General features: G+C 34.6%; 2 long non-coding RNA genes across 8 annotated transcripts; one reads left to right on the top strand and one right to left on the bottom strand.

Moving 5' to 3' along the window:
• The first annotated feature begins 6,226 nt into the window (after positions 1 to 6,226).
• Positions 6,227 to 21,540, top strand: LOC145101805 (uncharacterized). Of its 5 annotated transcripts, none has more exons than XR_013705842.1 (7): positions 6,227 to 6,371; positions 6,513 to 6,614; positions 7,448 to 7,538; positions 18,810 to 19,747; positions 19,838 to 20,073; positions 20,167 to 20,899; positions 21,244 to 21,540. It is a non-coding gene; the product is annotated as an uncharacterized LOC145101805 (long non-coding RNA). The 5 variants fall into 5 exon arrangements; XR_013705844.1 differs by having other exon boundaries at positions 19,838 to 20,491; positions 20,708 to 20,899; XR_013705843.1 differs by having other exon boundaries at positions 19,838 to 20,491; positions 20,553 to 20,899.
• Positions 8,115 to 10,922, bottom strand: LOC145101806 (uncharacterized). 3 transcript variants are annotated; one of them, XR_013705848.1, is made up of 5 exons: positions 10,174 to 10,922; positions 9,848 to 10,083; positions 9,430 to 9,754; positions 9,023 to 9,368; positions 8,115 to 8,381 (listed from the first exon to the last, which is right to left on the bottom strand). It is a non-coding gene; the product is annotated as an uncharacterized LOC145101806 (long non-coding RNA). The 3 variants fall into 3 exon arrangements; XR_013705847.1 differs by having other exon boundaries at positions 8,118 to 8,381; positions 9,023 to 9,214; positions 9,285 to 9,368; positions 9,430 to 10,083; XR_013705846.1 differs by having other exon boundaries at positions 8,116 to 8,381; positions 9,430 to 10,083.
• Positions 21,541 to 27,597: the final 6,057 nt, after the last annotated feature.

Raw genomic sequence — 27,597 nt, 5'->3', positions numbered from 1 at the left:
TGAGCATGTCAAAACCAACAAATAAAGAGGTACGATATACTCCAAAAGAATCCCACTATATTCCACTAAAAGGTAGTACACGACAAGTAGGGTCGATCTACAGAGACACGGGATAATCAGTATATACCTCTTTGCATAAGGTACTATGGTCACCAACAGTAAAAGGGGGGTTTAGAATGCAATGATTAAAACAAACAATTAAAAACACAAGTAGTTAGCTAAATGAGTGAATTAAATTCAGAAATTGTAAGGACTCCAACTCTATGTATGACAACTTAGCAATGCGATTCCAAGATAACATGATATTTGCTCAATTCTATCTAAGTTGGTACTTGAAAGTGTTAACAAGCTCTAACACTTCCCATTCACCACATTAATTAACCAAAACAAGCTCTTTGATTAACCCTAACCTTACTAACCTAATCTAAACAAACTCTTAGAATTAGAATTAGATTAAAAGATTGCATTAAGCTTTATGTGAATTTTCCCAACAACACCCAATACTCCTCACAAGCTCGGGAGTGTAAAAGTGTGTGAAAAGATTTACACTAAATTCATTCAATGGAAATCAATTTAATGCTTGTTACTTAGTCCAATTCACAAAACAATTAGGGATTTTGCAAAATGAATAACTTGAATGACCTAACCCTAATTCAAATGGCCAATAAGAATCACAATTAAAATCAAACATTCAATTGAAGCAAAATCAATTTCACTAGATAGAAATTAAAAGCAAACATCAAGTCATATGATTGAAATCACAACCAAGAAGTCAAAACATGAAGTAGGAGAAACTAGGGTTCTAGCCACACATGGTTAGAACAAAATCACAAGTTGTAAAGATGGAAATGATGTGCAATTACAACTTACAAATAAGAGTAATAATGTTTCCAAATGCTAAACGATATAATCCTTGCAAAAACCTTCGAAATTCCCTTACCAATAGTGCTCTGATATGTTGTGTGTGTGTAAAAATGACCCAATTTCCGTGATATGAAAAATAGGAAAAACTGCCAAAAGGCAGTTTTTGGGTCAAACACGGCCCGTGTCAAAATAGAGTAAATCAACACGGGTCATGTTGAGTGAAAAATGGTCTTCAATCCTCAATTACAAATCCAAAGTTTGATGCTAAAAACTGCTCAGTTGGGCCAACACGACCCGTGTCAAAATAGGCTAAAATGACACGGGTCGTGTTCATCAGGGTCAAACTCTTATTTTATGGTCAACACGACCCATGCCCATTCTGCAGTATAAAACCAACACGCCCCGTGTACCCCTCTGACTCCAATTCTAAACTTCAAATTTTCAACTTTTCTGCTTTGCGTCCGATCAACCCGAAAATCTTCACCAATGTTTTCCGGCACCTCCAAAATCACAATCCAACCTCCGTTTTACCTGAAAAAGACATGAAAGTGTGAAAATAAGGTTGTCCTAGATACTAAAGTGAATATGATAAAATGCAAGAAGAATGAAGTATAAATAAGCTAAATAAATGCATAAAAAGGGAATGAAAAGTGTGCAAAAAGGTGCACAAAATGCTCCTAACAACTCTGATACCACTGATGAGTTTTAGTATACTAGAACATCCTATGGTGCACATACAACCCTAAATGCTTTGGATCTATGTTTTCTCTAATTATACATGCAATATTGTTTCCAAAGCATTAAGCCTACAACTAGCATACAAATGACATAAAAGACATAGAAATGAGTTGTAGAATTACCTCTTTGTTGTAGCTTGTAGTTTTGACCTTTAAAAACTTAGCACTAGTAATGTGAATGCCTCAAATGGAATCACAACACACCTTGGACAAAGGGTGAATTTTGAGAAAGAATTCCTTGCTCTAAAAACGCATCATATGAACTACAAGAACATAGGTCACGATTTTAGTTATGGAGCAACATATATATATTGTAGGATTCCAAGGGTCATGGGTAAACCCTAATCCATACCCATGGGTTCATGGGTTTATGATTCATGGTTCATGTGGCCAAACTCTTTATGTATCCATATATAAACTTAGTCCAACATGGATCATAAGCCCATATATATATATATATATATATATATATATATATATATATATATATATATATATATATATATATATATAACTAATTTACACAATTAGTCCCCATTAATTTAATCAGTCTCTTTTGATTACAAAATTAATTCCAAATTAACTCTTGATCAATACTAATTAAATCACATGATTTCATATTAATATATTATAACTTATAATATATTAATAAGTCATCCATAACCTCTTCTCAGAAGTCCATCCTATCAAATTATCCAGGTGATATGCAACCCAAATGGACTATGCTACTCTCGGGTCAAGTACATACCAATTATAGTTATGGGCTTAGACACCTAATCCGACAACTACCCCATAAGAAGATCTAGAAAACAAATGGTCAAGGTATAGACTTGATTACCAGAAAGTGAAGGAAAAGTGATGTTGCTTATGGATCTACAACCTTCTCTTGGAGTCCTTATAGCTTCTTCTTCTTCTTCTTCTTGCAAGCTTCAAATCACACTAAAACACTCAAAAATGGTTCACACACTCACATAAAGCTCAATCTCACTGATTAGGGTTTTTTGGACAATGAAGGACGATGAGGGTGGCCACAAGGGGTGTTATGTTCTTTAAATAGGGGGGGACAAACGCTTAAAATTAGGGTTTCATTCTGGCAGACCTACTCGTCGAGTAGACACCAAAACCCACGTACCTCTCAATCTATACTCGACGAGTTTGGGGCTACCAACTCGTCGAGTTGCCTTGTAAAATGAATGAATAACTATTTAAATGCATACTAGGGATCTGGGTGTTACAATTCTCCCTAACTTGTCTTAAACTTCGTCCTTAAAGTCTACTGTCTCAAACAACCCAGGGTAGTGCTCCCTTATTTCCTCCTCGGGCTCCCAAGTCCATTATGATCCCTTGCGGTGCTGCCACTGCACCTTTACTAACTGAACAACCTTGTTCCTCAAGGTTTTCGTCTCGTGATCCAGAATTGCCACCGACCTCTCTATATAATTCAGGCTGTCGTGAACTTGAATATCCTCCAAGGGCACAATCGCTGAATCATCCACCAAGCACTTCCGCAACTGGGAAACATGGAAAGTGTTGTGGATCTGGCTGAGCTCTGCTGGTAGATCCAATCGATATGCCACCTTGCCCACCCAAGCTATAACCCTGAAAGGGCCAATGTACCTGGGGCCCAGTTTTCCCCGCTTTCGGAACCGGATGACACCTTTCCAAGGTGACATCTTTAAGATGACCATATCGCCCACCTGAAACTCTAAGTCTCAACGTCGCTTGTCAAAGTAGCTCTTCTGTCGACTCTGAGCAGTCTGGAGCCTGCTCCGGACCTGTTGGATTCACTCTGTAGTCTTGAGTACTACCTCAGTACTCCCTATGACTCTCTGGCCGACCTCACCCCAACAGATTGTGGTCTTACACTTCCTCCCGTAGAGCATCTCAAAGGGAGGTCGTTCTATGTTGGCATGGTAACTATTGTTATACAAAAATTCTGCTAACGGAAGATACGTATCCCAACTGCCACCGAAATCCAAAACGCTTGCGTGTAGCATGTCCTCAAGAGTCTGTATCGTCCTCTCGCTCTGTCCGTTAGTGTGAGGGTGGAAAACGGTGTTGAAGTGGAGACGAGTGCCCATCTCCTCGTGAAATCGCTTCCAAAGTCTGGAAGTGAAACAAACATCTCGGTCTGACACCACCGAGACAAGCACTCCATGTCGTGCCACTATCTCACGCACATATATCTCGACCAGCTTCTCAGCCGATATGCTCTCATGGATTAGGATAAAATGAACGCTCTTGGTTAACCGATCCACGATGACCCATATCGAATCTACTCCACGTGCAGTACTAGGAAGCTTGGTAATGAAATCCATAGTGATATCTTCCCATTTCCATACGGTAATGTCCAATGGATGCATCTTGCCGTGGGGACGCTGATGTTCGGCCTTGACCTTCCTGCAGGTCAAGCACCTCTCCACATACCACGCTACGTCCCGCTTCATGCAGGGCCACCGGTAATCAGGGGCGAAGATCTCAATACATCTTCGTCGCCCCAAGATGGATGGAGAACCTTGACTTATGAGCATCATCCATCAGAACCTGTCGTACTCCGCCCCAGTACAGAACCCATACCTTCCCATTCCGGGTCAACAACCCTCGGCTATCATAATCAAACGAGGTAACCCGACCTACAATCCTCTCGCGCTTTTGGCGCTCTTCCTTCAGGCCCTCAACATGTGTCTCCCTAATCTGCTCCAGTAGTGGAGTGATCACTGTCATCCTCAAACATATATCTCTGATCGGAGCCGCCACCGCCTTGTGGCTCAGGGCATCGAACACTACATTGGCCTTGCCCGTGTGGTAAAAGATCTCACAGTCATAATCCTTTACCACATCTAACCACCGACTAAGCCTCATGTTCAGATTTGGCTGATCCATGATGTACCTCAAACTCACGTGGTCCATGTATATGGTACAATGGACCCCATAGAGGTAATGCCACAAAATCTTGAGGGCGAACACCACAAACCCCAACTCTAAATCATGTGTCGGATAGTTAGCCTCGTGAGGCTTCAACTGCCTCGACGCGTAAGCTATCACATGACCCATCTGCATCAGGACTGCACCCATGCCCGTAATCGACGCGTCTCAATAAACTACGAAGTCATCAATTCCCTCGGGTAGAGTTAAAATCGGTGCCTCGCATAATCGTTGTCGAAGTGTCTCAAAGGCTGCCTGCTGCTCAGGCCCCCAACGGAATGTCACTGACTTCTTGGTCAGTCGAGTCAAAGGAACAAGAATCTTGGAGAAATCCTGGATGAATCTCCTGTAATAACCCGCTAGACCAAGAAAACTTCAAATCTCAGTTGGAGACCTCGGAACCTCCCACTGCATCACGGCCTCTATCTTGGCCGGATCGACCAGAATGCCCTTCTGGTTGACAAGATGCCCCAAAAACTGCACCTCGCGCAACCAGAACTCACACTTGGAGAACTTTGCAAAAAGTCTCTCTCTTTAATGTCTCCAACACCTCCCTCAGGTGCTCCTCATGCTACTCCTGAGTCTTGGAATAAACCAATATATCATAAATGAAAACTATCACAGACCGATCCAGCATCGGTCTGCACACCCGGTTCATAAGGTCCATGAACACAGCTGGAGCATTGGTGAGCCCAAACGACATCACCACAAACTCATAATGACCATAGCGAGTCCTAAAATCTATTTAATATTCCATATGTTCTTAAAGTAGATTATTATTTACATTACTTCAGATTTTGCATACAAACCTCCCTTTTGTGACCAAAGTACCTTGTGCAAAGATTTATATACTTTTGTCTCGTGTCTCTAAAAATCGATACTGCTTGCCTTGTACTACTTTTTAATACATTATAACAGTGTTTTTAGAGTTTGTTGCACCCCTATTACTTGTTGGGTTTGACACACCTAACAAGGTTAATGCAATGCCATTAACGTCCTCCAAAGATATTTTTTTATGATGTCTTGGCAGGTTAAGCACCAAAGGTGAGTTACACTGTGAATGATTGACAAAATAACATGGCTTATTATCTCATTGATGACATACATCCTTCATGGACTGCCTTTGTCAAGTCAATAAGTTATTCACAACTTCGAAAACACAAGTTGTTTGCTGAACATCAAGAGATTGTTAGAAAAGATGTTGAACGAGCATTTAGAGTTTTACAAGCTCGTTTTGTATATCTTCACTGCCCTTGTCTTATGTGGGATAAAGATATGATAAGGAAAATTATGATTCCATTTACCATCATTCATAATATGATTGTTGAGGATACTCTACTCAAGGAATTACAAATATATCAAATTATATGATCAATAGGGCACAAGTTCACAATAAAGAAATACATAACACTCTAAAAACGATTTGATTGAGTATATATGGAGAGAATTTTGAAGAATAATTAAATAGTTTGCATCATCTTTCGTGTTTGAAACTTATTTTATCTATTTTATTAAATATGTTTGATGAATGTAAAATAACTTTTTATATATTTTTATTTAAATTTATGCTTAAAATAAATAATTTATTTGTTTCAAAATAAAATATTTATTTTTAGTATTTCTAAGTTTTTAGTAAATATAAATGAAAATAAATTATATATTTTTTTAAATAAAAGTGGATTGGGCTGGGTTAGGTCGGGTAGTCTAAGGATTTACATTGCAGTATGTTTTTCCTCTTCCTTCGATCCTTTGCATTCGTAGAACACAAGCCATATGTGAGATTCCTTGTTAGAGAACTGAAACCCTAATCGTAAAAACTTTGGGTTGTGTTTTTCGGTTCTTCAGGTATTTACTAATTCCTTCTCTAAACGCTTGCGTAATTTTCTTTTTCAATTCTGTTTGTGAGCGTTAATGACTTGCAACAAATTTGATTCTCTAATTTAGAAAGTTAGGAATTCTGATTATATATGCGTTCTTGTTCTTCAGTCATTCAATGAGACCCAAACACCCCCGGACCCATGTCTATCTCTCTAACTACGGTCCCCCGATACCCAAATCTACCTACGGCATGTCTGCAATCGAAGATCTGTAAGTTTCATTATTTTTATTCTTTTCTTTATTTTACGTTTATAGGGTTTTTCTGTAATTGAGAATGATGACGTGATTTTATTTTGTCAATTAGGGTTTTGATTTTACTCTTTCTAATTTAGGATTCTACTATCACCCTGTCTTCTTCATCTTCTTTTAGTTGATTTTTTTTTTCTGTAAAATCTGATTTTTTAGGTTTGTTTCTGTCGTATTGTGTTGTTGATCATTTGATAGATAAAGTCTGGTGTGTTTGGTTAGTTTTGTTGTTCGTTTGAGAACTGTCTTGTAGATTCAATGTTAGGAAAAAATAATTTTATGAGATCACCAGATTTTATTCAAATTTATGTGATCGTGTAAGACTCCATAAGTTAAAACTATATTTAATTTGTTTCTTGTATCTCTTCCTTTGATCTGCATATTACTAATATTACTAATAATAGAATTCTGTCAAACTCTTGGATCTACTCATAATTTTATATTTAACATGAAAATATATTTCTATATTTAACATGTAAATTTTCATGGCCATAACTTGATAACCTCATTTTCTTGTATCTTTAATGGACTCGTGGCTTTAAAGGCAATGTAGTTGTAGTTCACTCCTATTGTTATCTAGTTATGTTGACCATTCCTGATGATCTGCTTATTACTTTTAAATGTCTTTTATTTGGTACTAAGAAACATCATGAAGTGGTTTTTCTTATGGAATTATGGTTTACAACAGTCATAAAGCATTATTTTTCTTTTTTCCTTTTCCTGCTTTTATCTAATAATATGTGATCTTTATTGTGATTCTACTTGTTACTTGGTGTCTGAAGTTTGCATACTTACAGAATTAGGTGAGATGAACTCCATCAGTGTTGTGGAATGAAATCATTGTTTAATAAAAAAAGCAACAAAGTGGATTCTGATGGGTCATCACCTGTAAGTTTTGATCCCTTTTGTTTTTTATTTAAAATCTTGCTTTGATTTCTTTCAATTTCATTAGGGTATTTCCATTTTATTTGTAATTTTCTATGTGATGCTAGGTTAAAGTGGTAGGTGTAAGGCAATATCCTTATACTAAATGTGAAACAATTTACTTATCATTACATAACACTACAAGGAAAACGATCATTAGCCGCGACAAAAGTCGTCGGTAATAAGTCAAGTTGTCGCCGATAATAGTAATAGCGGCGATGCGTCGCTGGTAGTAAGTTGCTGCTACTATTTCGTCACTATTGATGAACTTGTCGCCGCTAATGATAGATGTCGCGAATAATGACCGTGTCACCGCTAATGATAGATTTCGCCGCTAATGACCATGTCGTCGGTAATAACTCTGTCGCCGGTAATAGTGTCACCGGTAATTACAATTTTCATTTTTTTTAATTTTTTTTGTAATTATTGATTTTGTTTGCCGGTAATAATGTACTCGGTCATTACATAACAACATTTGATTAAATATCAAAAATAATAGTGTCGACGTTAATTACAAAACAAACATCTGATTATAATTAATTAAATATCAAAAGTCATAATATCCGATTAAATATAAAAAGTATTAATATCGTCCGGTATTAGTGTCGCCGGTAATTACAAAAAACAACCAAAGTTTTACAATCTACCAAGTAGCAAAGCATGACAACGTATGCAAATAAAACTCATCCTGACCTACATACCATCATCTTCGTTCCCATTGTTTCCTCGATTATTTTGGGAATGAAAAAACGAATGCAGCTCATCCCTATATGTCGGGTCGTTCAGCATGGCACGAAGATTTTCCAACTACATAATTAATAACAACATATATAAACTTATAAGTTCAATTATCAAACATAAACAAAAACTATCAAAATACATTGTTATTTTTAAACTAAGACAAAAAACCAAAGTACGTTGTTATTTCTGCACTTGGGACAAAAATCTAATTACCAAAGTTTTTAGCAAATAATCACCACAAAACCAAAATTACCAAATCAACATGCATTTTACGATGCTAAAGTAGATTGCTATTTTTAAACTAAGACAAAAAACCAATGTACGTTGTTATTTTTTGCATTTGGGACAAAAACCTAATTACCAAAGTTTTTAGCAAATAATCACTACAAAACCAAAATTACCAAATCAATATACATTTTACGATGCTAAAGTAGATTGTTATTTTTAAACTAAAACAAAAAACCAAAGTACGTTGTTATTTTTTGCACCTGGGACAAAAACCTAATTACAAAACTTTTTAGCAAATAATCACCACAAAATCAAAATTACCAAATCAACATGCATTTTACGATGCTAAAGTAGATTGTTATTTTTAAACTAAGACAAAAAACCAAAGTACATTGTTTTTTTTTTGCACTTTGGACAAAAACCTAATTACCAAACTTTTTAGCAAATAATCACCACAAAACCAAAGTAGATTGTTTTACCTGTGATGGTTGTGGTGATGGTTGCGAAGGCTGTGGAATCGGCGGGAGAGTAGAAGGTTTACGGCCGATGCCTCTAATATGGCTACGTCGCTCTCCTAATACTTTCTCAAACACAGTTCTTTCTTGAGTGGGTGTTAACTGACTTTCACCTTGAGTTTGTTCTAACTATTCAACTAACCGATTCTATAACTTCTAAAAGTGAGTAGCAATTAAGTATAAATAAACATTTAATTATATGATAAAATTATAATTAAATACTTACATATTGTTGTTCCGCCTCAGCTGTAACAAATACATCATTCTTATCGGTATGAGTTTTGCGAAACGTTTCCACTCTCTTAAGGTTCTGTTTAACTTTAAAAATTAGATTATATTTTAAATAAATAATTACATATATCGTTCGTTACCTTCTTATAGCAAGTACCGCTATACAAGCTCGACCCCCACGATTCACATTTGTTTGCATTTCATGGATTTTTTTGTTCTTTTCTGAAGCAATTATGTGTTCGTTTGTTTGGAAATACTCAACTGCTTTTTTCCACTTATCAACTTCCATACCCTCTGGAGGGTTGGCTATTGCTCCCGGGATATCTTCATACCCTCCGAGTAACATAAAACATTCTTTTGCGTCAGCTTTACGTTCTCGATAACCTTTTAACAAAGCTGCTTGGAAACTCTCTGTCAACATATTAACTTGTCATCTCGGTACATCTAATCCAAATCAAACTTTGTCTACAAATAAAAAAGTTAACCAAGTAAAAAACAATTATAGTTAACCATATAAAATATATTTAAATAAATAACTGCCGCTAAATGTTGTAATACGGTGTCCTGTATTGCAGGGGAAACTTTTTTCCAAGTGCATTTATGTAAAGGGACCATCTGCCACATTGTTTTTCCAACTTCTCGGGAAAACATGTCTTTCGGCTCTCCTACGGGATCAAATGTGATATCCCTATCATATTCCATGCTAATCGGTTTGCCCTGGTTCTGTAAGATCGCTTTTTCAAGCTTTATATTTTTCGATTTGCCTCGAACTTTCCTTCGTGCAAGTTGCTCAACTACAAATGTAATTAAAAATTATTAGAAACGGTATTTAATTTATAATAGCTGAACAAAAATAATAAACAACAATTCATAACAAGACTTACCGTCCTGCTCGTGATGACCAACACCTCTACCACCTGGGAGAGGTGCGTCCTCAGCTCCATCACCCCTTGTGTCCACGACCCATAACAGCAGCCATGGTATACATAAACAAAAGCCATATTGTCATCATTTCTTGAAAAACTTATAAGATATACAAATATAATTTTTATTACAAATACACATTACATATAAATAAACATTTACATAGGTATAAACATTTCTATTTAAACAAGAAGTATTCTAATCAGAATATTCCTCATATCCTTCGGTGTCTTCTTCTGTATCATAATCAGAATCGGTCTCATCGTAATCAGTTTCGCAATCAGAAACATCATTGACTATACCAGTATAGCATCCTACTTATACCAAAACCACATACTTTTTCACATAATACACAAGAGAATGAAATTCACATACTTTCACACACATATACCACATATACACCAAATACAAATACATTCACATACACACAAAATAACATCCTACTTAAATTAAATACACATATTTTCACATATATAGCTAATAAAATCCTAGTGATACCAAATACAAAAATTTCACAATCATATACCACATTTACAACAAACATACATATATTCAGATACACACAATAACATCCTACTTATAACAAATACATATAATTTCACATATATATAGATAATAACATTATGTATATACTTCTACCAAATACTCATATACCACATATACATCAAACACACATACATTGGCATATATACACCAAATTCACATGTATTTATACAAATACCAAATATACAATCTAGTTTTCACATATGACAATTTTCACATTATTTTCACATACGAATACCAAATTCACAAAAAATGAAATAATAGAACCTGTAGCGGCGGAAATCAATGGATATGTAGGCGGAAAAATTGGTCTTCACCCGAAAATACCCTCACCAGTAAACCCAAAGACAACACCACCAAAAACACTGCAATTGAACAATTTATTGCAATTTAATCATCAAATTCGGCTCTTAATAATTACCCAATGTCCCTAAAGGCTAAACTAAAAGTGGAAGTAATACAACAATCAAATTCATTTTTTTTTCTAATCCAAAGACAACACTACATAAAACAAGAAATTGAACAACTTATGGCCATTTAATCATCAAATGCAGCTACAAATCGAAATTAACATACAAATTAAAAAAGAAACAACAAAATCAGCTAACATTTCTTAAAGAAATAAAGCTAGAAATCGGTCCTAAAAGCCCTAACCACCCCTTGATCCTTAATCTCACACAATGTGGGGAGATATATAGTTGGAACAACCTAATTGAAGACAAACTCGGTAAAAGCTGAAAGAGGCGAAGTGTGGGATGCAACAAACAGAAAGCAAAATGGGAGAAATAAACTGCGTGTTTTTTTTTATCTGCGAGAGCCTTTAGCTGCGATACTTTTAGCGGCGACAATTAGGGCTTTACCGGCGACAAAGGTCAATAGCGGCGACAATCTGGAGGGAAGGGTACCGCGTCATTTTTTAACTAACTATTAGCGACGACATTTTTACCTTTTAGCGGCGACACATGTCACCGGTATTAGGTTAGTGCGGATAAGGGGTACCCCAACCATTGGATTGAATATTTGATCGAACGGCTTAGATGTAACGGAGGGGGAAAACGCGGATTCGGGTGATGACCCTTTAGCGGCGATGCTATTACCAACGACGTGAACTTTTAGAGGCGACTGTAGCATTTGTTGCCGCTAAAAGTCCACGTCGCCGGTAATAGTGTCGCCGCTAAAGTGTGATATTCTTGTAGTGAATCTAATACCTGCCTTTCTTAAGATACACAACCAATGATTTTGTTTTTGCTAGTACTAGACCATGTAACCATCTCCGTGCGTCATAATTAACATATCACCATATTAGTCTTTGAGGTTGTCACTTTTATTATTTTCTCACTAAGAAACTAAATTTGTTTGTTTTTCGTTACCTATTAAAGAATTATACTCTTAATTTTTGTACTTATAAATTCCAGGCATGGTAACTGCAGGACATTCATCTTTTTACCGCTTATACCCAAAGGTTTAAAAGTATGGAATCGTTCATTTGGCACACCCTGCATACTATGCATACTTTTTTCTCGTAAAATACCACAAGGACCATGCATCATGTAACGTTTGACCAAATCGTGCATTTTCGAAAACCTTATTAGGTTTGGAATTTGGTACACACCATTTTGTCATAATTGTCTGGATTGGTCATTTTATATCCAAACTCTCGCCATTTATATCCAACTCTTATTATTAAGAGGAAATATGCATGTGGCACTCCACGTTTTGAAAGTCTACAAAATAAACATATGACTGACCACATCGATTGTGTGCTTCTTGAATAATTACCTAGAAATCCTCTAACTTAGCACAAAAAGCTCTCATAATTCTGGTCGATCTTAATGCCTATCAACAGTTCATCATCAATTTCTTTCAATATTGGGTCGCATGTCATTGTAAAGAATATCAGGCCTCTCTCCATCTTAAACTAAAGTCATGGCATCTAGATATCTTCTTTGCATGTCTCGTGGACTTCCGATGAAGCAATCATGAATGATTAATTGAGTTTTTAGTAAAATTTGTTAATCGTAATTTCAGTTATAAATAATAAAATACAATTAGCATGTTAGCAAATATGAAACAGAAAAAAAAATCAACATAAAAAAAATCACAATTGAAGTTGAAAGATATAAATTAGTAAACATGTTGACATCAATATATTAATAAACTTATCAATATGTAAAACATCTGTAAATCAAGAAGAATTCAACATACAAAAATTATGTATAGATAAAACATTCACCAAAAAAATATAAGATATTGATATAGATCAAGTCTCAAACAAACACACACCAAAAATATCAAACATTCACCACTAAGTGCTTGACAATAAAATAGACCAAGTCTGAAACTAACAAACATTGAAAATATAAAAATCTTACCACTAATTTAATTCTTCTAGGAATAATTATGATGTTAGTTGTTTCTTGTATCCTTGGTTCGAACTCTATGTTGGTTAATTTTGAAATCAAAATGTTAACTGAAAATATGATAATAATTAATAAAATGGATTTTCTTAGTTATTTTGATATCAATAAAAATATATAAATTTTCTAAAACAAAAGAAACTTATTTGAATTTAAATGAACCAGTTTTACCCGAGAATCGTATATTATATGTTTTTTTTAGCACGTATTAGGTTTTTACAATTTGATTCCGTATCCGTGGTGTTACATGCAACTTCATCTTTATTTGATTCCCTTATTTATAACAAAATATTGTCAATAGTTGTTTAAATTATTGTTAGTTCAATATATTTACGTACTATATATATATATATATATATATATATATATATATATATATATATATATATAATCTATCTTGGAAGAAACAAATTGAATGAATATAATGCCTTTGAAAAGCCAAACATGAAGGAGTAGTTTATTTGCCACCAATGATTTTTCCAACAACATTTAAAAATCGTGACATGTAACATTATTCATTTTCATTTTTAAATATAAAAATGATATAAAAAATAAATCAAAAGTAAAACATATCGATTATTTGGCTTGAAGTCCTATCCTTTTCTTGGAGAGTTGCGACTGAGGAAACCAATAGATAAACAGAAACCATCAATCAATAGTATCGCCCTAGCCGATTTTACCATGTTATGTGTTATGCTGATGTGAATCCTCTAATAGCACTGATAAAATTGTATCCTTGATGCCTCGTATATCGGTGTTATTGATAGCGATAGCGATAGCGTGGTACTAGCAACCACCTACCTATATGATATGTAGCGATAGCTATGAAATAACGACTATTTCATTTTTTAGAGAATGCTTATTAAAAATTAATACTATTTTTACCTTCGCCTAATTAGCAATTATAACAAATAAATAAGTTAAAAACCAAGAATAATAGTTCAAATCAGTTCTAAAACATGTATATTACAAAAAAAAAAAAAACAAGTGTTAGTTTTAGATATTCGATGCACTCTTTGACTTAGTCAACTGAAAACCCTAAAATGGGACTATTTATACCAGATTTATAAAAAAATGAACAGGTCGCCATGTCGCTATTCGATATTTGCTATTCGCTATTCAATTGCTATGAACCCCATACCGACACACTTCATTGCCTTGCCTTACTATTCGCTTTAGTGATCGCGATGATGATATTGACAATATTGTTGTATACACACAATAGGTTGGTTTAATTTGGAAATAGTTCAAGGAGAAACCCCTCTCAATAGATTCTCTAAATTAAAGAAAGCCATCAATTGTAGAGGAGCAACTCTTACCATTTTTTCTCTCTAATAGACAACATAATACTTTTAAACAAAGTACTTTAAATAAATATATAACCATGTAAATAAAATATAAATGGTTTTTCAAACTTACATTTAGATCACTGTGGACAATGAACAGTTTGTACGAGCTAACATCTTTCCAAATGAAACCCACTAGGACCGATTGTTAAAATATACCACAAATGAGGGTTTAGTAGCACTGAAAATGTGTCAACATACGTGTGTCCATCCATGATTCTACAAAAAAAATTCACCATCCATAATTCTACAAAAAAAAATCAATGCTAACTTTATTTATTGGGTGTAAGTAATTATAATAATTATTATTTAAATAAGTTTGAGATCTACTATAAGGGTGAGAGAAAGGGAGATGTGGGATATGATACGTGTGGGTTATTGAAAATAACTATTCATCAAACTTTTTATGTAAATCTACTTAAAATTCTATTATGACACAAGCTGTGTATCCGGATTGACGACTCATAGTCGAATTTCATGCAAACTTACATAAAAATGTTTGATGAATAGTTGTTCTCAATACTCCACCTGTGTGCCATAATACTCCACATCTTTCTTTCTTTCACCCTTGTAGTCGATCTCAAACTTATTTAAATAATATTTATTATTATTATTTATACCCAATAAATAAAGTTAGCATTGAATTTTTTTGTAGAATCATGGATGGACACACATATGTTAACATCTTTTCATTGCTACTAAATCCTTATTTATTGTATATTTTGACAATTGGTCATAGTGGATTTCATTTTGAGAGATGTTAGCACGTACAAACTCTTCGTTGTCCACATTGATTGAAATGTAAGTTTGAAAAACCGTTTATATTTATTTACATGGTTATATATTATTTAAAGTACTTTGTTTAAAAGTATTACGCTGTCTGTTAGAGAGAAAAAATGGAAGAAGTTGTTCCTTTACAATTGATGTCTTTTTTTAATTTAGAGAATCTTATGATCGAACCATTTCCAAATTGAACCGACTTTCTGTGAGTATCCGAGGTATCAAGGATACAGTTTTATCAGTGATGATTGGATGATTTGCATCAGCAATAACACATGGTTAAATCGGTTAGACGATGCTATTGATCTATGGTTTCGGTTAATCCACGGGTTCACTTCGTCAAAACGCTCCAAGAGGATAGGACTTCAGGAAAAAAGGAAAAATGATCGGTATCTTCATTTTCCGATTTATTTTTATATTTAAAAATATAAGTGAATAATTTACATGAAAAATGATCGGTATCTTTATTTTCCGATTTATTTTTATATTTAAAAATATAAATGAATAATTTACATGGCCATAATTTATAAATGTTGTTGGAAAAATCGCCGGTGACAAACAAACTACTCCCTTATGTTTGTTTTTTTAAAGACATTATATTCGTTCAATTTGTTTTTTTAAAGACATTATATTCATATTTTCACTGAACATTTTGATTTTAACTGAATTAACCAATATAGAGTTCGAACTAAAGATACTAGAAACCTATCACGAATGGAAACGACAGTTAGGGCGCCGTACCCGTATCAGATACTCGGGGGGAAACGAATATGTAGGGGAAACGGTAGTGAAACGTTTCTTGGACATATCAACAAATCCAGAAACGTTTCGGGTAAGTTTCCACAAAGTTTTCTGATTCTTTTTTATTTTGCGTGGGCTTTTCAAGTCCAAATAGGCTAATGGAGTAATGGGCTGTAATTACCCTACAACTTTCACTGATCGCTGTCTCCCTGGATAATTATAGTCGAAGTCGTTTACTGTCTTGCGCACCTTCCTGTCGACGATCAAGCATAACTGAACAAGAAAAAATTCAGTAATTCAACACTCACCAATTCAGAAATCGATTATTATGGCCTCACAGGAACAAGAAACACAAGGATCAAGTACATCAATATATATATATATATATATATATATATATATATATATAATATTTTTATATTGCCGTATCTTTGCTCTATCCGTATCTTGAATTTTTGAGTTTTGCCGTTTCCCATTTCCGTTCTGTTTCCCATTGCCGTATCCGTTTCCGTGCAACTTAACTAGAAACAACTAACATCGGAATTATTCCTAGAAGAAGTTTTAATTCTTTATGATACATTTGTTGTGAGATTTTTATGTTTTTAGTGTTTGTTTCAGAGTAGAAAAATAAACATAAATATATACAGAAAAATTAGAAATATGATCACATCTCTCTCATTCCTCAAATACGAATACAAGTATTAGATACTCACCCAAAATTAAGTAATATTTGATCTTTCTTTAAGAAAATTAGCAAACTTTTTGAAATAACAGATTAATATAATACAAATGTAATATGTTTATTTGAACTAATTAATAAAATTCCAAATCTAGTTTTTTATATTATGTTAAATATTCAACAATGCTTAAGGATCCACATATTTTGATTAACCAATTAAATCCGTCAATCCCATGACTGTATACTTTAAAAATCTGACTATACTTTAAAAATCTCAACTTTGATTTGGTTTTGATTTATAGCTTTTTACTTAGATTTATTTCCCTTTAAAACATTATGCTTCTACTTTTTTCATATTAAGGTATTGTATTTTGAAAAACTAATCAAGCTTACTACTTTAATTTAATGCATTATGCTATTATGCTTTCAATGGTGATTGGCTCTTCCAGGTAAATGGCATATCATTACCGGTTAGAAAAAGTAAAGAGTTACAATGTAATACATTCAATATGTGATTTATTCTGACATTGTATATAATTTCTTATTAAGATATTGCACTTCAAAATCCAACATATTAATACATTTTACCATTAACATTTAAACTTGTTTCTTCATCCAACTATTGGATAATCGAAATAGCTTCATTTTTAGCGTTGTACTTTCATGATATTATATCGTTATATTTTTATCTATTATAACATCATTCTTTCATTTATAGCATCACACTTTCAACTTTCTTCTTATTATCACATTATCATATGAAAATGCAACCCATTTTTATCGGTGAAGATTAATTTGTTTTTGGATGACATTGTAATAGTTGGGTAGGATTTCCAAAGCACATTGCTATAATAGTAAGAAATAAAAGTAAACAAATAAATACAAGTACACTGCTAGTTCTTACATTTAACTTGTTTAGGAAATTATGTAGTTCATTTCTTGCTCACAACATACTTCCATTTATTTGTTACTATATATATCCTTTACTTTAATATCTTTCTGTTACAAAATTGTGCTTTCAGTCTTTTCTTATTAAGGCACTTAAGAATCTACCCAATTATAGCATTTTTAGCTGCTTTCTGTAATAAACAAAGAATACTTTTAGACACCATTTAAGATTTCTGAGAAAACAAAAAAAAAAGTTTTTACCATATCATAGCAGTCTGCCTCCTATGTTGTTAAATTTACACTTCAGTACTCATACTTTGATTGTTTCCACCAACTAAGGCGTAATATACTATAAATAAAAGTCTGCATTCCCACAAATATATTAACAAATGATACACTACAAGAATATCACCCTTTAGTGGCGACACTATTACCTGCGACGTGGACTTTTAGCGGCAATAAATGCTAGAGTCGCCGCTAAAATTACACGTCGCCGCTAAAGGGTTATCACCCGAATCCGTGTTTTCCCCCTCCGTTACATCTAAGTCGTTCGATCAAATATCCAATCCAACGGTTGGGGTCCCTTATCCGCACTAACCTAATACCGGCGACATATGTGTCGCCGCTAAAAGGTAAAAATGTCGACGTTAATAGTTAGCTAAAAAATGACGCGGTACCCTTCCCTTCAGATTGTCTCTGCTATTAACCGTTGTCGCCGGTAAATCCCTAATTGTCGCCGCTAAAGGCTCTCGCAGATAAAAAAATGCACGCAGTTTCTTCATTTCTCCCATTTTGCTTTCTGTTTGTTGCATCCCACACTACGCCTCTTTCAGCTTCTACCGAGTTTGTCTTCAATTAGGTTGTTCCAACTACATATCTCCCCACATTGTGTGAGATTAAGGATCAAGGGGTGGTTAGGGCTTTTATGACCGATTTCTAGCTTTATTTCTTGAAGAAATGTTAGTTGATTTTGTTGTTTCCTTTTTAATTTGTATGTTAATTTCGATTTGTAGCTGCATTTGATGATTAAATGGCCATAAGTTGTTCAATTTCTTGTTTTTTGTGGTGTTGTCTTTGGATTAGAAAAAAAAATGAATTTGATTCTTGTATTACTTCCATTTGTAGTTTAGTCTTTAGGGACATTTGGTGATTATTAAGAGCCGAATTTGATGATTAAATTGCAATAAATTGTTCAATTTCAGTATTTTTGGTGGTGTTGTCTTTGGGTTTACCGGTGAGGGTATTTTCGGGTGAAGACCAAATTTTCCGGCTACATATCCGTTGATTTCCGCCACTACAGGTTCTATTATTTCATTTTTTTGTGAATTTGGTATTTGTATGTGAAAATTGCCATATGTGAAAATTAGATTGTATATTTGGTATTTGTATAAATATATGTGAATTTGCTGTATATATGCCAATGTATGTGTGTTTGATGTATATGTGGTATATGAGTATTTGGTAGAAGTATATACATAATGTTATTATCTATATATATGTGAAATTATATGTATTTGTTATAAGTAGGATGTTATTGTGTGTATCTGAATATATGTATGTTTGTTGTAAATGTGGTATATGATTGTGAAATTTTTGTATTTGGTATCACTAGGATTTTATTAGCTATATATGTGAAAATATGTGTATTTAATTTAAGTAGGATGTTATTTTGTGTGTATGTGAATGTATTTGTATTTGGTGTATATGTGGTATATGTGTGTGAAAGTATGTGAATTTCATTCTCTTGTGTATTATGTGAAAAAGTATGTGGTTTTGGTATAAGTAGGATGCTATACTGGTATAGTCAATGATGTTTCTGATTGCGAAACTGATTACGATGAGACCGATTCTGATTATGATACAGAAGAAGACACCGAAGGATATGAGGAATATTCTGATTAGAATACTTCTTGTTTAAATAGAAATGTTTATACCTATGTAAATGTTTATTTATATGTAATGTGTATTTGTAATAAAAATTATATTTGTATATCTTATAAGTTTTTCAAGAAATGATGACAATATGGCTTTTGTTTATGTATACCATGGCTGCTGTTATGGGTCGTGGACACAAGGGGTGATGGAGCTGAGGACGCACCTCTCCCAGGTGGTAGAGGTGTTGGTCATCACGAGCAGGACGGTAAGTCTTGTTATGAATTGTTGTTTATTATTTTTGTTCAGCTATTATAAATTAAATACCGTTTCTAATAATTTTTAATTACATTTGTAGTTGAGCAACTTGCACGAAGGAAAGTTCGAGGCAAATCGAAAAATATAAAGCTTGAAAAAGCGATCTTACAGAACCAGGGCAAACCGATTAGCATGGAATATGATAGGGATATCACATTTGATCCCGTAGGAGAGCCGAAAGACATGTTTTCCCGAGAAGTTGGAAAAACAATGTGGCAGATGGTCCCTTTTCATAAATGCACTTGGAAAAAAGTTTCCCCTGCAATACAGGACACCGTATTACAACATTTAGCGGCAGTTATTTATTTAAATATATTTTATATGGTTAACTATAATTGTTTTTTACTTGGTTAACTTTTTTATTTGTAGACAAAGTTTGATTTGGATTAGATGTACCGAGATGACAAGTTAATATGTTGACAGAGAGTTTCCAAGCAGCTTTGTTAAAAGGTTATCGAGAACGTAAAGCTGACGCAAAAGAATATTTTATGTTACTTGGAGGGTATGAAGATATCCCGGGAGCAATAGCCAACCCTCCAGAGGGTATGGAAGTTGATAAGTGGAAAAAAGCAGTTGAGTATTTCCAAACAAACGAACACATAATTGCTTCAGAAAAGAACAAAAAAATCCGTGAAATGCAAACAAATGCGAATCGTGGGGGTCGAGCTCGTATAGCAGTACTTGCTATAAGAAGGTAACGTACGATATATGTAATTATTTATTTAAAATATAATCTAATTTTTAAAGTTAAATAGAACCTTAAGAGAGTGGAAACGTTTCGCAAAGCTCATATCGATAAGATTGTTGTATTTGTTACAGCTGAGGCGGAACAACAATATATAAGTATTTAATTATAATTTTATCATATAATTAAATGTTTATTTATACTTTAATTGCTACTCACTTTTAGAAGTTATAGAATCGGTTAGTTGAATAGTTAGAACAAACTCAAGGTGAAAGTCAGTTAACACCCACTCAAGAAAGAACTGTGTTTGAGAAAGTATTAGGAGAGCGACGTAGCCATATTAGAGGCATCGGCCGTAAACCTTCTACTCTCCCGCCAATTCCACAGCCTTCGCAACCATCACCACAACCATCACAGGTAAAACAATCTACTTTGGTTTTGTGGTGATTATTTGCTAAAAAGTTTGGTAATTAGGTTTTTGTCCAAAGTGCAAAAAAAAACAATGTACTTTGGTTTTTTGTCTTTGTTTAAAAATAACAATCTACTTTAGCATCGTAAAATGCATGTTGATTTGGTAATTTTGGTTTTGTGGTGATTATTTGCTAAAAAGTTTGGTAATTAGGTTTTTGTCCCAAGTGCAAAAAATAACAATGTACTTTGGTTTTTTGTTTTAGTTTAAAAATAACAATGTATTTTGATAGTTTTGTTTATGTTTGATTATTTAACTTATAAGTTTATATATGTTGTTATTAATTATGTAGTTGGAAAATCTTCGTGCAATGTTGAACGACCTGACATGTAGGGATAAGCTGTATTCGTTTTTTAAATCTCAATAATCGAGGAAACGATGGGAATGACGATGATGATGGTATGTAGGCCAGATGATTTTTTTTTTGTATATGTTGTCACGCTTTGCTACTTGGTAGATTCTAAACTTTTGGTTGTTTTTTGTAATTACCGGCGACACTAATACCGGACGTCATTATTACTTTTTATTTTTAATCTGATATTATGACTTTTGATATTTAATTAATTATAATCGGATGTTTGTTTTGTAATTAGCGTCGACACTATTATTTTTGATATTTAATTGAATGTTGTTATTTTTTATATTTAATTGAATATTATTACCGGCAACCAAAATCGTTAATTACAAAAAAAAATTAACAAAAAAATGAAAATTGTAATTACCGGCGACATGGTCATTAACGGCGACATCTATTATTATCGGCGACACAGTCATTAACGGCGACATCTATCATTAGCGGTGACAAGTTCATCAATAGCGATGAAGTAGTAGCGACGACTTATTACCGGCCGCTATTACTATTACCGGCAACAACTTGACTTATTACTGGCGATTTTTGTCGCCGCTAATGATCGTTTTCCTTGTAGTGTTATGTAATGATAAGTAAATTGTTTCACATTTAGTATAAGGATATTGCCTTACACCGACCACTTTTGCCTAGCATCACATAGAAAATTACAAATAAAATGGAAATACACTAATGAAACAAGCAAGATTTAAAAAAAAAACAAAAGGGATCAAAACTTACAGGTGACCCATGGCCATCGGAATCCACTTTGTTGTTTTTTTTATTAAACAATGATTTCATTCCACAACACTGATGGAGTTCATCTCACCTAATTCTGTAAGTATGCAAACTTTAGACACCAAGTAACAAGTAGAATCACAATAAAGATCGCATATTATTGGATATGCATTCTTTGTTAAAAATGCATAGAGGAAAAAGCAGGAAAAGGAAAAAAGAAAAATAATGCCTTATGACTGTTGTAGACCATAATTCCATAAGAAAAACCACTTCATGATGTTTCTTAGTACCAAATAAAAGACATTTAAAAGTAATAAACAAATCATCTAGTCAACATAACTAGATAACAATAGGAGTGAACTACAACTACACTGCCTGCCAATTCATGAAGCCACGTGTCCATTAAAGATACAAGAAAAAGAGGTTATCATGTTATGGCCAAGAAAATTTACATATTAAATATAGAAATATGAGTAGATCCAAGAGTTTGACATAATTCTATTATTAGTAATATGCAGATCAAAGAAAGAGATACAGGAAACAAATTAAATATAGTTTAACTTATGGAGTCCTATATGATCACATAAATTTGAATAAAACCTGGTGATCTCATAAAATTATTTTTTCATAACATTGAATCTACAAAACGTTCTCAAACGAGCAACAAAACTAACCAAACACACCAGACTTTATCTATCAAATGATCAACAACACACTACCACAGAAACAAAACTAAAAAAATCAGATTTTACAGAAAAAAAAAATCAACGAAAAGAAGATGAAGAAGACAGGGTGATAGTAGAATCCTAAACTAGAAAGAGTAAAATCAAAACCCTAATTGACAGAAGAAAATCACATCATCATTCTCAATTACAGAAAAACCCTATAAACGTAAAATAAAGAAAAGAATAAAAATAATGAAACTTCCAGAGAGTTCTTCGATTGCAGACATGCAATGGATAGATTTGGGTCTTGGGCGAACGTAGTTAGAGAGATATACATGGGTCCAGGGGTGTTTGTATTTTCTAAGGGAAATTTCCGATAAAGTCCCAATATTTTGGCCTAATTTATGGTTTAATCTCAACTTTTATTTTTTAAATAGAAAAGTCCTAATTATTTTATATTTTGCCCAAATTAACAAAATAGTCTTTAATTTTTTTTAATAGAAAATGACAGATTATCAAATAAAATTATAGATATTTTGGACTTTTCTGTTCAAAATATAAATGTTGGGATTAAACGGTATAGTGACTCAAAATATTGAGACTTTATCAGAGATATCAATTTCTTTAATCCTTTTTACGTCTATTTTTTACATATAATTTATGGATGTGCAGATATAACTTATAAGATGTCGGATATGTAAATATTATGAGTTTGAATTCTTCTATCTTTTGAGACCAAATCTTTAATTTTGTTAAATTCATGCGTTGAACTACCAAATAACAAATAATAGAGATCAAGCGATTACCCAATGTTTCATCAAGACATTTTTTTCTTTTTTCAAATTGTAAATTATTATGACATTTAAGCAATATAATAATTTAATTGGTTATACTTATAAATAAATGATATTGATTTATAGGCTCACTTGCATTTTTTTATATAACTATGTTCTTATAGAACACAATGTTTACTTGTATATTTATAAGGGATAGTGGCAAAAATAACAACATCAATTAAAGAATTTGACCCACTTTTTTTTCTTTATATCGAAACGACCCTTCAGTATGGAATGGACATTTTGGATTTAGGACATTATATAATTCAGGTTTAGTTTTTTATTTGCACCATCCATTCCAATTTAGTTTCTTTCAAAACGGTGTATAATCTTCAACATTGATATATTTTGCTTTTATTTGGATTGAGCGCCCAAAGTGGCCTATATGTCAGTTTTAAACGTTAAAATAACATCTTTTCGTTTCTATGCTTGATATGTTGCATTGCATTTTATCACATAAGCCCCTGCTTAGTAGTATGTGCCCGAAATAGGACATTCCTAACAGACGTGAAAAGATGTTATTATATTGACACCCACGATCGAAAAAGACATGAGGCTTTAGCGATATTAGAAAAATATGATTGTTTCACCGATCTAGGTTTAACTCCTCTCCCTGTTTAAATTTCATCTCCTTCTAATTTCGATCTAAGTTTGGATCTTGATTGAACGCCACTTGTGATCCCCTTCATCTCTCCGTCGCCTTCAGACAAATATTAAGCCAATATCGCCGACATACACACCCCCATGCATAGATAGGGCTCAAATCAAGAAAAAAAGGGAAGGACATATGATTAAGCTTTAGATGAAGGGGGAAGTGATGCTATTAACCCACTACAATCTGATTTCAAATAAGCCCATAAAGATTTGTTTTATTATTTTTCATATAAAAGCATTCTCACAAAAATTTATTCTTAAATAATTTGATTTTGATGATAGTTATTCTTAAAGAATGCATGAAGGGAACACGATGATCAAGAGGGACTGAATGTTAGATGATAGTGTGCGGGATGGAGATGAAAAATAGTCATTGATCTTCCAAAAAGAATGCATTTTTCATTGTTTGTTTGTTATTAGTGAGTGTTACATTATCATAGAATAGTATATAGAGCTTTTTATTTTGTAAGAATGTGATGAAAATATATATTCTATCATAATATGTATTCTTTCATAAACATATTCTATTATAATGTTCGAATTAAGAGAATTATTATCCATAAAATCAAATTTCTAAAATTAATAGATCTGGTACAATGAGATTTATGTGATTATTCTATTTTCTTCAATTTAATAATATAGGTAAATCACTTTCTTAAAACAACTAAAACCATTGGCCAACATTCATCCTTACATCTACACAATAACATATATATATATATATATATATATATATATATATATATATATATACACACACACACACACACACACACACACACACACCCCTTCAGCGTCACTACGTATCATAATACCTCATGTCATGGTAAACCTCCCATTCTTCTCGATAACATGTACAAATAATGTCAAAAATATTAGAAGTCAATATACTTAAACATGTAACACCCGTTTTCCAGATTAGATCAGTTGAGGGCTCTAAGGGATCAAATGCAAGGTTTTTGGGAAAAACCTTGTGCCACGACGTGGGAAGCCAATTTCAGGAACGCACATTTGGATGGCAGCCACGACGTGGCAAGAGGTAGGCCACGACGTAGCAGTTGCTGCAGCCCAAGCCCACGATTTCTAGGGTTTTCTCCATATTTAAACGCCTTGACTCTAGGGTTAGGTCATTTCCTTCAGCCTCCACCCTCCTATCTCGAAACCCTAGCCTCTCATCTTGCATCTTGCACTCCTTGTTGGTGTTTTGGCCATTTGAAGGTTATAGGAAGGCTTTGTTGAGCAAATTATCAACTAACAGTTTGTCTTCATGTCTGCATTTTCTAGACTTGGGTAAGTCTCCAAGTTCCCACCTTCATGGTTCATTCTTTGTAGATCTAGGTGTTGAACTCATTTTCTTCTTGATATGCTGGCATAAATGGTTGTGTAATACCCTGTTTATTTATTAGATAAATAAATAAATTAATGAATAAATGGTAGCCCTAAAATAAATAATTACATATCAAAGGATGGTCTCGAGGAGCTAATTGTCACAAGTTTAGAAGATGGAGGTTAAAAGTGTAAAATATGGATTTAATTTGTAAGTATTAATGAAGTCAGGGACTAAATTGTAACTTCTGGACTTCATTTGAAGGGATTTTAGAGGCTTAGGGGTTGTATTGTAAATTAGGGGCTTTATTTTGTAAGGAATTATGGAAAGGAAGGTTAAAATGCAAGTTTTGGGTTTCATTTGAAAGAGAATTGAAGGGCAGGGACTATTATTGTCGTTATGGGAAACTTGTAGATGGAGGCGGGTATTTAAAGGGTGTGTAACCCTAACCCTAGGAGATACCAGTCGCCGCTCCCTCCTGATGCCTCCTCACCGGCCGCCGCTCCCACTTCTTCACCTCCGATCGCCACCTCTCTCCTCTCCTTCTTGTTGTCGGCGACAACGAGGACTACCCGCTCCCGAGACCGTTCCACAGCAGCCAACCTCTCTTCGCCGCCGTTGTTGAAGCTGAAACCACCGTGTTCGCTGTCGCTGTGTGTAACATCCAAAAATTCAAGACCAAAAATTTCTTTTTGATAAAACATTACTTTAAACAAGACGTCATTCCAAAACATAATCTGAGTATAAGCTTTCAAAACACATGTTTATTATCAGAGTAAACATTCCCAGGCTGACTAGTCTATGGTGTGTGCCATGCGATCACCCCGAGCTCCTCCCTCCGCTACCGGAAGTACCTGAAAACAAAACTGAAAACCATAAGCACGAAGCTTAGTGAGTTCCCCACCTTACCACATACCATGCATAACCACATACTGGGCCACGCCCGCTATCCGGGGCCTCGCCCCCTACTTCGGGCCTCGCCTGCTACAACGGCCCCGCTGCTCCAGGCCCCGCCTGGCTTCGAGCCTCGCTCGGATACAGATCTGTTTCACTTAGGCCTCACCTATCACAGGGCCTCGCCCACTAACATATAATAGCACATAAACAAATCACATATCATCACATAAACTAAACATATACTAACAACTCTTTCTCTAAGGCCTCGCCTATCTCTGGGCCCCGCCCGTGTCCTACTACTGATGAGTCATGGAACCTCGTCCATACTCCTACTGTTAGTGAGATACGGGCCCAGCCCACCCTCACTCCTTTCCTAACTTGGGCCTCGCCCCTGCTCTGCTGCTACTGAGATGTGGAACACCATCCACACTCTGCTATTGGTGAGATACGGGACCTCGCCCACACTCGCCTCCCTACCAGGCACATACAAGTATCACACAGACAACAAGTATAAACTATCACATAAACCGCTCCTTGGGCACCCGCCCTCTATCATTGGACCTCGTCCGAATATCATACTAGCACACTGTGCCTAAGGCTAACCCCCAGGTCTTCCACTCATAACTACATGGGCCGGCGTTGTGGCCGTAGACCCATTCATACAAAGGGAAACTCACCTGATACTGCTGAACTGCTGTTGCTAACCCCTTTGACCGCTACCTGACCACTGACTTCGAACTGCTGCTCCGCTAGCTCCCCGAGCTACCAATATCAACATAACACTTAGTCTAGCTGACCTTCAAAGGTCAACAAAGTCAACTCTAGTCAAGGTCAATGTCCTGGTTAAAGTCAACCTTCCAGGTCAACCCTACTCGTCGAGTCGCCCTACTGACTCGCCGAGTTCATAATTCCAGAGTCCTTCCACTCGCAACTCTACTCGCCGAGTCAGCCCCTGACTCGCCGAGTCTACTGATTCCCGATTCCTGTCCTGTCCAGCTCACTGAGTCCTGGCTCGAATCGCTGACTCGAGACTCAACTCGAAGGGTTTGGGACCACGCGATCTGACTCGCCGAGTCTAAGAACAGACTCGCCGAGCACACGGCAATCTTCATCCAACTCGCCGAGTTGTTCATCCAACTCGCCGAGTTCATGCCTATCTTCATTCGACTCGACGAGTTGTTCA

Source organism: Lactuca serriola, chromosome 4, assembly GCF_051521515.1.
Source record: "Lactuca serriola cultivar US96UC23 chromosome 4, Lser_US96UC23_V15, whole genome shotgun sequence".
Lineage (NCBI taxonomy): Eukaryota > Viridiplantae > Streptophyta > Magnoliopsida > Asterales > Asteraceae > Lactuca > Lactuca serriola.
The sequence above is the reverse complement of the archived record's forward strand: the minus strand, read 5'-3'. Positions and strand labels throughout refer to the sequence as shown.